Source organism: Carica papaya, chromosome 2 (assembly GCF_054855325.1).
Source record: "Carica papaya isolate Zhongbai chromosome 2, ASM5485532v1, whole genome shotgun sequence".
In the NCBI taxonomy this organism is placed as follows: domain Eukaryota; kingdom Viridiplantae; phylum Streptophyta; class Magnoliopsida; order Brassicales; family Caricaceae; genus Carica; species Carica papaya.
In genome coordinates, this window is record NC_142310.1 from 4,160,278 (window position 1) to 4,171,731 (window position 11,454).

The following is an 11,454-nucleotide window of genomic DNA, read 5'->3' on the forward strand; positions in this document are numbered from 1 at the left end:
TCACAGCACACGTATTGAAATAATGTTTCTATTAATACAAGAATCTTGTCATCATCCAATCAGAAAAGGGTTTTAATCGGAGCACATAATTAATTAATTAATTAACAAACTAATTGATTAATTAATTTATTAATTAGATGGTAACTATAGGATGTCTCCCTGGCTATGTAGGTTAGCTGTTTTGAGACAAATTAGAATCCATGATTTTGACAGAATTCCACTTCGTATCATCAATTAAGGTTATGCATGCGAGATTATTAAACTTGTTCTTGAATGTTTATGAGAATCAAATCCCCATTTTCAAGGTTATTACATCCCTTCTAATCATATATTATATATTATATATATATAACAAAATGCTAACTAATCATAATATACATATTGGGGCCTTGGTTTATTGAAACTCGCATCGATGTGACATAACTAAATCTACATATATTCTATACATAATAATCAATACGTTAATCATATCTCCAAGCAAATCTAGGAGATCAACAATATATATATATATATATATATACATACATACATACATACACATATACACGTTTAAACTTTTTCTTCTCTCTTAAATTATTTTTCATGGATGTGATTTTTACTCTGTATAAATATATATATATATATAGATCTGAAAAATATATGATGACCCAAATGAAGATGTCAACAACCATGTGAATGATTTGTCTTCCTCCATTACCCATACTTATTCTACATTATTATTGAAAATTAAATTGGTCATTTCACTAGTAACCAAAATTTTGTACAATATAAATAATTGGATACATGCATTTGGTCTAATTTCAAAATCAATTTGTCCCAAATCTTATAACACCCTGCCCTTCAATATATTACTGGACCCTCGCCCCTAACCACCAATATGTTATATATATATACATATACGTACGTGTGTATGTATTGCCAATAATTGGTGCAATAAAATTGATCATGAAAATATTTATGAAAGTGGAGAGGATTAATTTTTTTTTTTTTTTACCTAACTCTCAAGAACAAGAAGAATATTGCTCTAGTGTCTACGTGGGACATTAGCAATTTTGTACCATACACGTACAAATATATGTTACATATATAAACAGCTTGTCATGCCTGCCGACACATTTTTTTTAATTAAAAAAATTGTTAACAAAAGTAAAACTATTTTTTTTTTTAAACTATGAATAGGTATAAGTAAATTATAAAATAAATAAAACAAAAGCTTAAGTTATTTATTTGTAAGAAATTAATTTGCTAATAGAAATTTAGTGGTGTATGCCTATAAGAAAGAATATAGATGTAGTGGTAAACACCACGATATTAAAAATATTAAGGTTATTTCTATAGTCTTAAGAATATATATGTATGTTTGTAATTACTTTGGATATTGCATATAGGAATTTGTCGTCATTGAGTTTAGCTTTGCATCCACTTGTGTATGAATGAGCTTACTTTTGAAAACTATACTTTTAGCAGTGTGCTTCGGTGATATAGTTCAGATAAAAACTAAGATCTATGGATCAATCTATATACTTATTTGATCTATAACTAATAGAAAGAAAAAGTTTAACGTGCGTTACTAAAACTCTTTCGAATTATGGAATTTGAGGGTAAAAAATTGTAGGATGTAGATATTTAGATTGAAATACTTGAACTTACAATATATTTGCGTGAATTAAGAATTGTCGTGTTGACTTAGTTACTAAAATAATATTCATTTCACGTGTTAGTTTTAAACTTAATTATTTATACATCTTTTGAATGCTAAGTTCACTCCAACTAAAAAGTGTGAAACTATGCATGTTTTAGGTTGTACTAGAGTCCCATAGTGAGGCAATCAATGAAAAACTAACTAGAGCTAGAAAAAAACTATATCGTCAAAAAATAAATAGGCATGTTATTAAGTAATTGAATTTGTAAAAATAGTAATCCGACATAAGATAACGTGGCATTCTGCGAATGTGCCAACTTATTTTACATTTTAAAACATTAAGTTGCATTCTTCTCGATTCAAGTTGAATTCTCAGTGGCTTTTTTAGTTGGACAATCAAATTTTGACTAACGTATATAATAAATTTTTACTTGGTCAACTCTTCGCCGAATAATTGATAATATGTACAGACGTAGTGTTTGGTAGTCTTTATTTCTAATCCTATAGTGTTGCCAAGTATAAAAAGATTATCGACAAATAGAAGATTTATGATTGTCAGACTCTTACAAGTTAAAAGTTTCTACATGGTTTCAATACACAAATTAACACATTGACGAATTTCACAAGTTAAGAAAATAAAAAACAACAAGCACATATCAAATTGATATTTATATATATATATATATATATATATATTTCATAATCGTAATGTATGTACATTTACTTTAGATAAACAGATGAAGATTAAGAAATAAACATAAATGTAAAATTCTGCTAATAATGTTATAATAAAGTTCATTTATAGTCCTAATTAATTACAATAACGTTATAATTTGTATTCTTTAAAAAAGAAAACTGGAAAATTCATCAATTAAATTGGACCACAGTATTAAAATCAGTAGGGACATAATGGCATGAGATGGTGAATATTAATTTTCGTGAGTGCATATATAAATATATGTATGTATATATGTATATATTAATACCGCAAATTTCTCAAATCACAAAAATGGACCACGAGATCTCATCAAATCGTACCACCTCAATACATTCTTCTGTAAAGGGGACGAAAATTATTTAATTCCATTTAATTAAAAATATTGCAGTTCTAATCTTTGTCTTCTTCTTCTTTTATCTATTTTTTTCTCATTTAAATGAAAATTATAATTATTAAATATTTTTTTATCTTCCATATATACAGAAATTTGGAATACAAAAACGAAAATGAAGTGAATAATTAAGGGGTGAGTATAATTTTGTCTAACTGTTATTATCAAATGTATACTTATTGTTTATGCTTATTTTATTATATTCTAAAATTTTATTATTTAATATATAAAATTAAGTTATTCGTTGTAACGGTCCAAAACTTAAAATAAAATAAATTATAAATTGAATGCGGAAGCGAAATAATAGAGTTAAGGTTTACATTCTTTATACAATAATTTAAAATACCAAATAGAGATATCGAGAAATGTTATTTTTGGCATTCATACCGGACGAGGTATGAGGATGATCCAATTCACCCTCATACCAAACGTGGTATTGAGAGATGAAAAAGATTTTTAACACCGATTTTAAATTTTTTGAGGTATTTTTAGGTACGTGAAGCGTGTTTTAATCTCCACATGAAAATTCAAAAAATTCGGGAGGCCGCCAGTAGGTTTAGTAAAAAGTTCAGTATTTCAAATACCGATTTGAATAAGAATCTCTCACCTTATTCTCTGTTATGGAATTAAAGCTTAATAATCGGTAACATGGTATTTTGTGTAATTTAAAAAATTTGAGAATAATTATATGTTACCAATAGAGTCAGAAACTGGTTAGTCATTTATTTGTTATTCTTTTTAACTGATTATTGAATTTATAACTTTAAATATATGATGATAGATTGGAATGGTTAAATGATTCAATTGTGCTTCATTAATATATATAATGTTTGTATTGCATAATTTACGGTTGATTTGTGAAATTAGAAATTAATATGCAAACGGTAAATTGATTGGTCACTCAAATTAATAAATGGTAGCCTTACTGGATATCCTGGGAGATGGTAAACGGATCAGGTACATAGAAAAGCTTACCGTGAACGTTAGCTCATACCGGATGGGGTATCGAAGATTGATATTTTTGGCGCTCATGTCAAATGGGGTATGGGGACAACTCGATTCATCCTCATACCGGACGGGGTATTGAGGAATGATATTTTTGGTACTCATACCAGACGGGAAATGGAGACGGCTGGTTAATTGACAATGTTGAATATTAGTTCACATGTAGTGGGACATCCCTATAGGTCCCCAGGAATACCAGTAGACAAATAAAAATGGAAAGTTATTGCTATTGCTCACTGAAAAATAAGATTGTAATGTTATTTGAATTATTATATCTCTATATATCGATTTTGAAAATCTCACAATAATAAATATATACAATAAACGATTTTTTCTTATGATAAATGAATTTACTTAAATCAAGAGCTCCATTAGTTGTTTTTATTGTAAAGACATCAGAAATCCAAAAGGAAATATATAATAATTTAAGTGCGAAAGCGAAATAAAAAGTTAAGGTTTACATCCCTTACACAATAACTTAAAAGTACTAAACAAACATCACAGAATGAATTTTCTGAAAGAAACACAAGAAATGAGAAAAGTAAAGAAAAATATAAAGTATCTAGTATCTACTCGCAGTCTTCTTGCAGATCGGGCTCGAAAATCAAGTTCTCTTGATCTGAAATAGTTAAATAAGGAATGAGTTACACTAGCCCAGTAAGGACATCACACTATATTACTGTCACATAAGCAAAGGTTAGTGAAAAATCAAACAACCAATGGAACATTAAATTTAAACCAATACATTTATTTAAAATAAAACCATTTACCCTTTTACTTACCATTAGGGAATTCATGAAAATAAATTGTAGAAGCAATAATATAATACAGATAATAATTTCATGCATAATCAACCATCACGGTACATATTATAAATTTATATCCATTAACAATAGACGAACTCGTAGCCATTTCTCGTTTCACCAGCCTACTAGTATCCATGGAAATCCATAGGGGTGTCTTCGCTACACGTGAACCATTTCTCTTAACAATCTTAATTACAGAGCCGTCCCCATACCCAGTCCGGTATGGGCACCAATACATTAAATCTCAATACCTCGTCCGGTATGAGAGTGAATCGGGTAGTCCCAATACCCCGTCGGGTATGAGCGCCAAATGATCAAGTCTCCATACCCTATTCGGTATGAGACAACGTTCAGGGGAGAGTTCCTTATGAACCCGGTCCGTCCACCATCTCTCAGGATATCTAGTGAGACTATCATCTTATTCATTTATTAAATCACACATCTTTCCTATTTTTTCCTTAGTCTTCGTTACCAAATCAAACATAAATACATAAACAAGTAAACATGCATCCAACAATGCAATCATATCTTAGATTCCCAAAATCAAACAGTGGTCAAGTAAGACAGTAATACATGCATTTAAACCATACTATATATAAACCATATACCATCATGCTTTTAGACTATAAAATAAATCAACATAAAAAAATATCCGATTTTGGCTCCATTAACAATCCATAATTAATCAAGCACGTCCATTTAATTTGTATAAAATACCGTATTATTATTTATTTGAACTTCAATTCCATAATAGGAAATAGGGTGAGGGATCCTTACTTAATTTGACACCGAAAGTTAAGTGGTTACTGCGCTTACAGGCGGTCCCTAGATTCTATGGATTTTTCTTTGGAAACTGAAACGCGCTTATGGTATCTACAAATATCCCAAATAAACCCAAAAATCAATCCTAGGGCCTACTCGACCAATTTTAAAAATTCGGCACGTCGGCTCCGCCGTGCTCTGACGACGGCGTCGTCGCCCACGGCGGTGATCCGCCTTGTGTTGGCTGTTTTCGACCGTTTTTTATCAAAATTGCATAAGTTCTTGCGAGAAAACACACTTAGGGCCCTCGGTGGGCCGAAAAAAAACGTAGAAAATCGATCTTCGGTGCGACGGCTTCTCCGGCTCACGTTACGATTGGGTGTTTTGCTCAGGTCAACCTGTAGAGAATAAAACGGTGATCACAGCAGTGAAAAAATTACATCGAACAGAAATCGGGAAGGGCCTCATCGGAGGCATTTTCTGAAACACCCTGCGGAGGCGGGCGTTTTCCGGCCAATTGGCCGGTTCTTTCACTCCGATTTGGCCATGGGTGGGTTTAAAATTGAATTTCGTGCAAGAAGATAAATTTTTTACCTCGTTTGGCGGTCGAAAATTGCTCCGATGCAGCGGCGGGTGGCGGCGGTCGGCTCCTCAGCGGCTGGGCTGTCTTTTCCGGCGAGGGGCTTTGGCGGCTAGGGTGGGTTTGGGTGCGGATGGAGTTATTTATACCCATCTGCTTTTGATTTGAGTCGTTCATCGCTTATGATCTATACTGTCCGGTCACAATTCAATCTGGACCGTCCGTGCACGTTTTCAATTTGGGTCGTCCATGCGCGCGGAAACGGATCTCAACCGTTCGATCGTGTGCACGCAGATCGCCTACATGGATCCATCCCGCGTGGGCTCCCACGTCAGCACCTTTGCCACCTGGCGCATCCTGGTTGGTCGAGACTGCTGATCGGGCATCTGACGTGGCGAACTTTTTTTAAATTGTATTTTGACCTCTGGTTTCTAATTTTTCTTTCAAAAATTTCCTCAGAACTCAAATTTTCACCCATTTTTTTTAAAATTATTTTCAATTAAATCTTCAACTAATTTTTACTTTTTTTATTATTATTAAATTAAAATAAACCAAATTAAATTCAATTAACAAATAATTATATATATATAATAAAAATCAATAAATGTTGGGTGTTACATTTATGATTTTTATCAACTTTCAATTTTTGTATCGGTGAGTTGTGTAATATTCTTACTGTGCTAGTGTAGCTCACCTTTTCAATAATTATTTCAGATCTATAAGAACAAGATCCATATTCTGATCAATAAGAGGGTTGTGAATAGTTCACCACCCGTACTCTCTTTAAAAGTTAGTGAATGTTGTCCTAAAATATCTAGTTATTGATTTTTTATTTATTTTATTGATTTTCATAATTTGTTTTAGAATAAACATTCATGTAACACTATTGGGCATTCTAAATTATTGTGTAAGGAATTTAAACCTTAAATTCTATTATTTTTCTTTCGTACTTAATTCATGACTTTATTTTTTTTTAAATTTTGGGTCTTTACATTCGTAATTTACATTTTATGTATAACTAAATTAGTTTTTTTTTAATAAAATACCATGAAATCTGTATTATTATTTGTTAAAAATAAATTATAAAAATACATAATTTGAATTAAACATGATTAATTGATAATATGGAATCCAAGATTATTATTATTATTTTACTTTTTTTTTTTCATTATTACATGTCTGTTTAGTGGGGAAACTTATAATTGATATATTCATCACTCAATTATTTGCAAATGATATGATCTCATCTTAACATGTATGTGTGTGTGTGTGTATATATATATTGTAAAAATATTGGGAAATATATATATATATACACACACACACACACACTGAAAGTGATAGTTGTTTTTGAAAAATAAATTATGGAATATGGGAGAGATTATTTGTAGCGACAATGAGAAAATTCTTGATAACATCACAAGAATTTGGATAGAGCGAAAGGTATAAAATAAAATACTATTTTGTCTACATTCTTTTATTTTGGCTTGTCATGCTTAATTAATTGCTATTCATGTAAAGATGGACACCAATTATTGGGTCGCAATATAACAATTAATATAAAATCATTCCATACATATTTATATATATATAATTGAAATTAGTCTCATTGGCCTTATCCATTATTATATATATCTATCAATTTCCTACTTTCTTGTTGGTATCTTGAATTTTTGTTTTATAACATGTATTTGATGTAATTTAATTTAATTTAATTTAATTAGAAAAAGATACAAAAATTTCCTTAAAATAATAAAAATTTTATCTTATATAAATTTTGATATGCGATTTAATATATACAATTGATAAAACTCAAATTCATAATTTATCAGTTTCTTTATTTTTTTTGTTTTAATCTAGTACAAGTAATTAAAAACAAATAATAAAGTGATTAATCTTTAATTTAATTAAAACATATTACGTTTAAAATTTAAAATTAAATTTAAAAAACTTCTAAATAAGTTTTTTAATATATATATATTAAATGCCCAATTTTAAGATAGAAGGGAAAAAGAAAAAGGAGAGAGAGAGAGAGAGAGAGAGAGAGAGAGAGAAGGGGGGGGGGGTGTAGGTGACGTAATAGAGTCAACGGCGGGGGAGACAGGAAGAGTGGGGCCACACGTGTGGGACTGACAAAACGTATGTTTTTTGTTTGTACACTTCCCGATGTCTGGTCTCGCACGAATGGAGCTTGTCAGACTTGCACGTGTGGCACCATTTATTGTTTCGATAGCGACTCCCACGCTCCACCCTCACATGCATTTTTCTATCCTATCCTTTTTGTCTTCTTCTTACACATATATATGCTAATTTCTTCCATTTTTATTTCAAATTAAATTTATGTAATTAATTAAAACTTTATTATAAGATTATTGTGGAAGTTAATGTAATGATAATAATAAAAGAAACAAGTTTCAACAATTACATGTGTCAAATAAATTAGACATATAATATATTATCTTAGTATGTGTAAATATAAATAATTAAAAGATAATATATTTTATTATTTAAAAAATTTTAAACCATTAATTTACTATTTAGAAAATAACATGTACAATTATAAATTAAGCTTAAAAATCATAAATAATAAATGCTTAAATATATGTATGTACATGTATATATAATTATATAATATGTTCAATGGATAATTCCTAGTATATATCCTCTTTATTTTGTTGCTTTTTTGGCACTTTGCGTCCCTTAACATATTTAATTGAAAACAACCTCCCAACTACTAGTTAATTAGCTTAGCTTTTTCTTTTTTCAATTCATGATTTCTGTTTTTTTAATAAAATAAAATATTGAAAAGTAAAAGAATAATTTTTTAAAAGAAAGCTTTATATATATATATGTGTGTGTGTATATTCGAATATTTGTAAAATAATCATATATAAAGCTAGTTAACATGTTTATCTTTACAAATTATTTACCTCATTTTTTATAAGACTATATTATATATACTTATAAATAAAAAAATTTTTGGATTGATATTATATAAATATTAATATTAATTAGTTTATTTTTATATAATTATTTGATGCCTCTTGGGTAGGAATTGAGACATAGAAGTGTAATATAGCACATGGCCTTGCATGTGCAACCCATTAATTATTGAATCTTTAATTTGAATGTGGTGACATATATCCACGCACAAAAGAATGGAACAAATTATATACATTATGATCCAAGTGTTAGGAAATCATATTTTCTATTTCTATAAATCCTTATTTCTTTCATATTACAAATTACAATCTATACAAAATTTAACTTAAAATTCTCATGACTAATCTTAATTACAAGTTTTAGGGTAATGTAAGACATGATTTTAATCAATAATTAGTTATATGTGTAACTACGTAATGATACTTTTGTGATAATAAAAGATTATTTTTCTAAAAAATTACATATAATGATAGTTGAATTATTAGTATTTTTATTTTTATACAAAAAAAAATTATAAATTCAAGTTAAATTATAATTCTACTATAAAATTTTATTTAACCCAAACAAGTTTAATAAGCACCATAAATAATGATGCCACTCGCTCAAAATAGCTAGCTAGGGCATGAGAGTCCAAATGGGTCGATAGGTAAGGGAACAAGATTTGATTGAATTTCTAAATTGTCAAGTGAAATTACATTTCATGTTTCCTTGATTGAAATTGGTTAAATCCCCAAATTACATGAATCAAAATCAATGACTAAAAAAAGTTGAAGAATTTCAAAAACCTAACTCCGAGCCTCCATTAATGGAAATCGTACACCACATGCACCCACTCGTGACATTATGTTTTTCTAATTTGGAAGTACATATGTGGAGAATTTTAAAATGATTTGATACATACATATATATTGTAACATTGGGTTAGGGTCACTATTGTTTATATTTCATTATTTATGCTAAAAATATTTTAATTACTTTTTGACATAGTCTTTGTCTTGTCTTGTCTTATTTTAATTATGTTTAATTATTTGAATTTTAATTTCATATATATTTGCTCTTACAACATATTTTAATATGTGTTAGATCAGATTGATCAAAATTTTAAGTTGGGTATAAAAATTGACTCAAAAATATTTATATCATTTAAAAAAATTAAAAAAAAAAATGCACTTCATAACCTAATTAGTTAATTAATAAATAATTAATTGGTTATTAACATTTGTTTTTATTCACAGGAAGAGATTTATAAACAGTAAAAAGTAATAAAGCAATTATTGATTCACTATTTTTTTTTTTTTTTTTAATTAATGTTGTGGAGATAGTGTTTTTCTTGCTTGTTGCTTGAAAAATAGGGGACAGAGCTTAAGGCTCGGGTCATTGTTTAATTATATGATCAAGAAAAATTAATAATCCCATTCACACATGTGCATACTATATATACATATATATATATATGTAATGGGATATTTTTAATTCATTTTTTTATGTCATCTTTAATGCCTTTAATTGAAAAGTTAATATGTTTTTTATTATAAAAAATTATAAGTTTGAATTTATGCTTTATATATATATATATTTATTTAAAAGTTATTCTTATTATATTATAATTACATTTAATTGATAAATAGATAATTTAAAAAAAAAAAAATAGTGCATTAGTTGTAGTCCATATGATGATGATGATGATGATGATGATGATGATGATCATGATGGTGGCAGTTGGTGTAGTTCCATATGTGAAAGACGATGATGACGACGATGATGATGATGATGGTACATGGTGTAGTCCACTTAGGCGCATAGCTGGCGACCATGTGACCATCACATGCTTCACTTTATGCCAACATGTTTTGGACATGAGATGTGAAATCTTTCACCTCTCTTCTTTACAGCCTATCTCCTCTCCTTTTTTTCCCGTTCTTCTTTAATCAAAGATTAATTATGGTAAAGCTGAATATTTTTCACACGTATATATCTATATATATATATATATATAATATGTATTTTTATTACTTGGAAAGCAGGTGGCTTTTATTTCTATTATAATAATAATCACTATAATAATTTGATTTTAATAATATGTTTCAAATAAATTTACTACTTTATGATTTAATTTTTTGCATTTAATATTTATGATTTTTTATTGTTGTTTTTTTTTTTTAAGTTGATGGGCTGAGAGGTTCTCAGCCCATAAGCTATTTCTATACTATCCACGATAATGGGCCTACAAAATACTACATACATATAAATAGAAAATTATAGATAAATATATGTATTTATAACCCCCCCCCCCACAAGAATTTATACTAACTTTTTTAATACTAAAAATTTATTAATCTATAGTAACTATTTCAATTAAAAAAGTTAATTTTCACATAATTTGATTACCACAACAGTATAATACATTAATGATTAATGACAAAAAATTATACACCCACTAAATCAAGCTGGACAAATTTACTATTTGTCCCAAATTTTGCAAATATCACATCTTAAAAAAATCACTATGAAGAGAGAGTTTTTTCCTTTATTTTCTCAAACAATGAAATTTTTAATCACTATATATACATATATATATATATATACATACATACATACACACACACA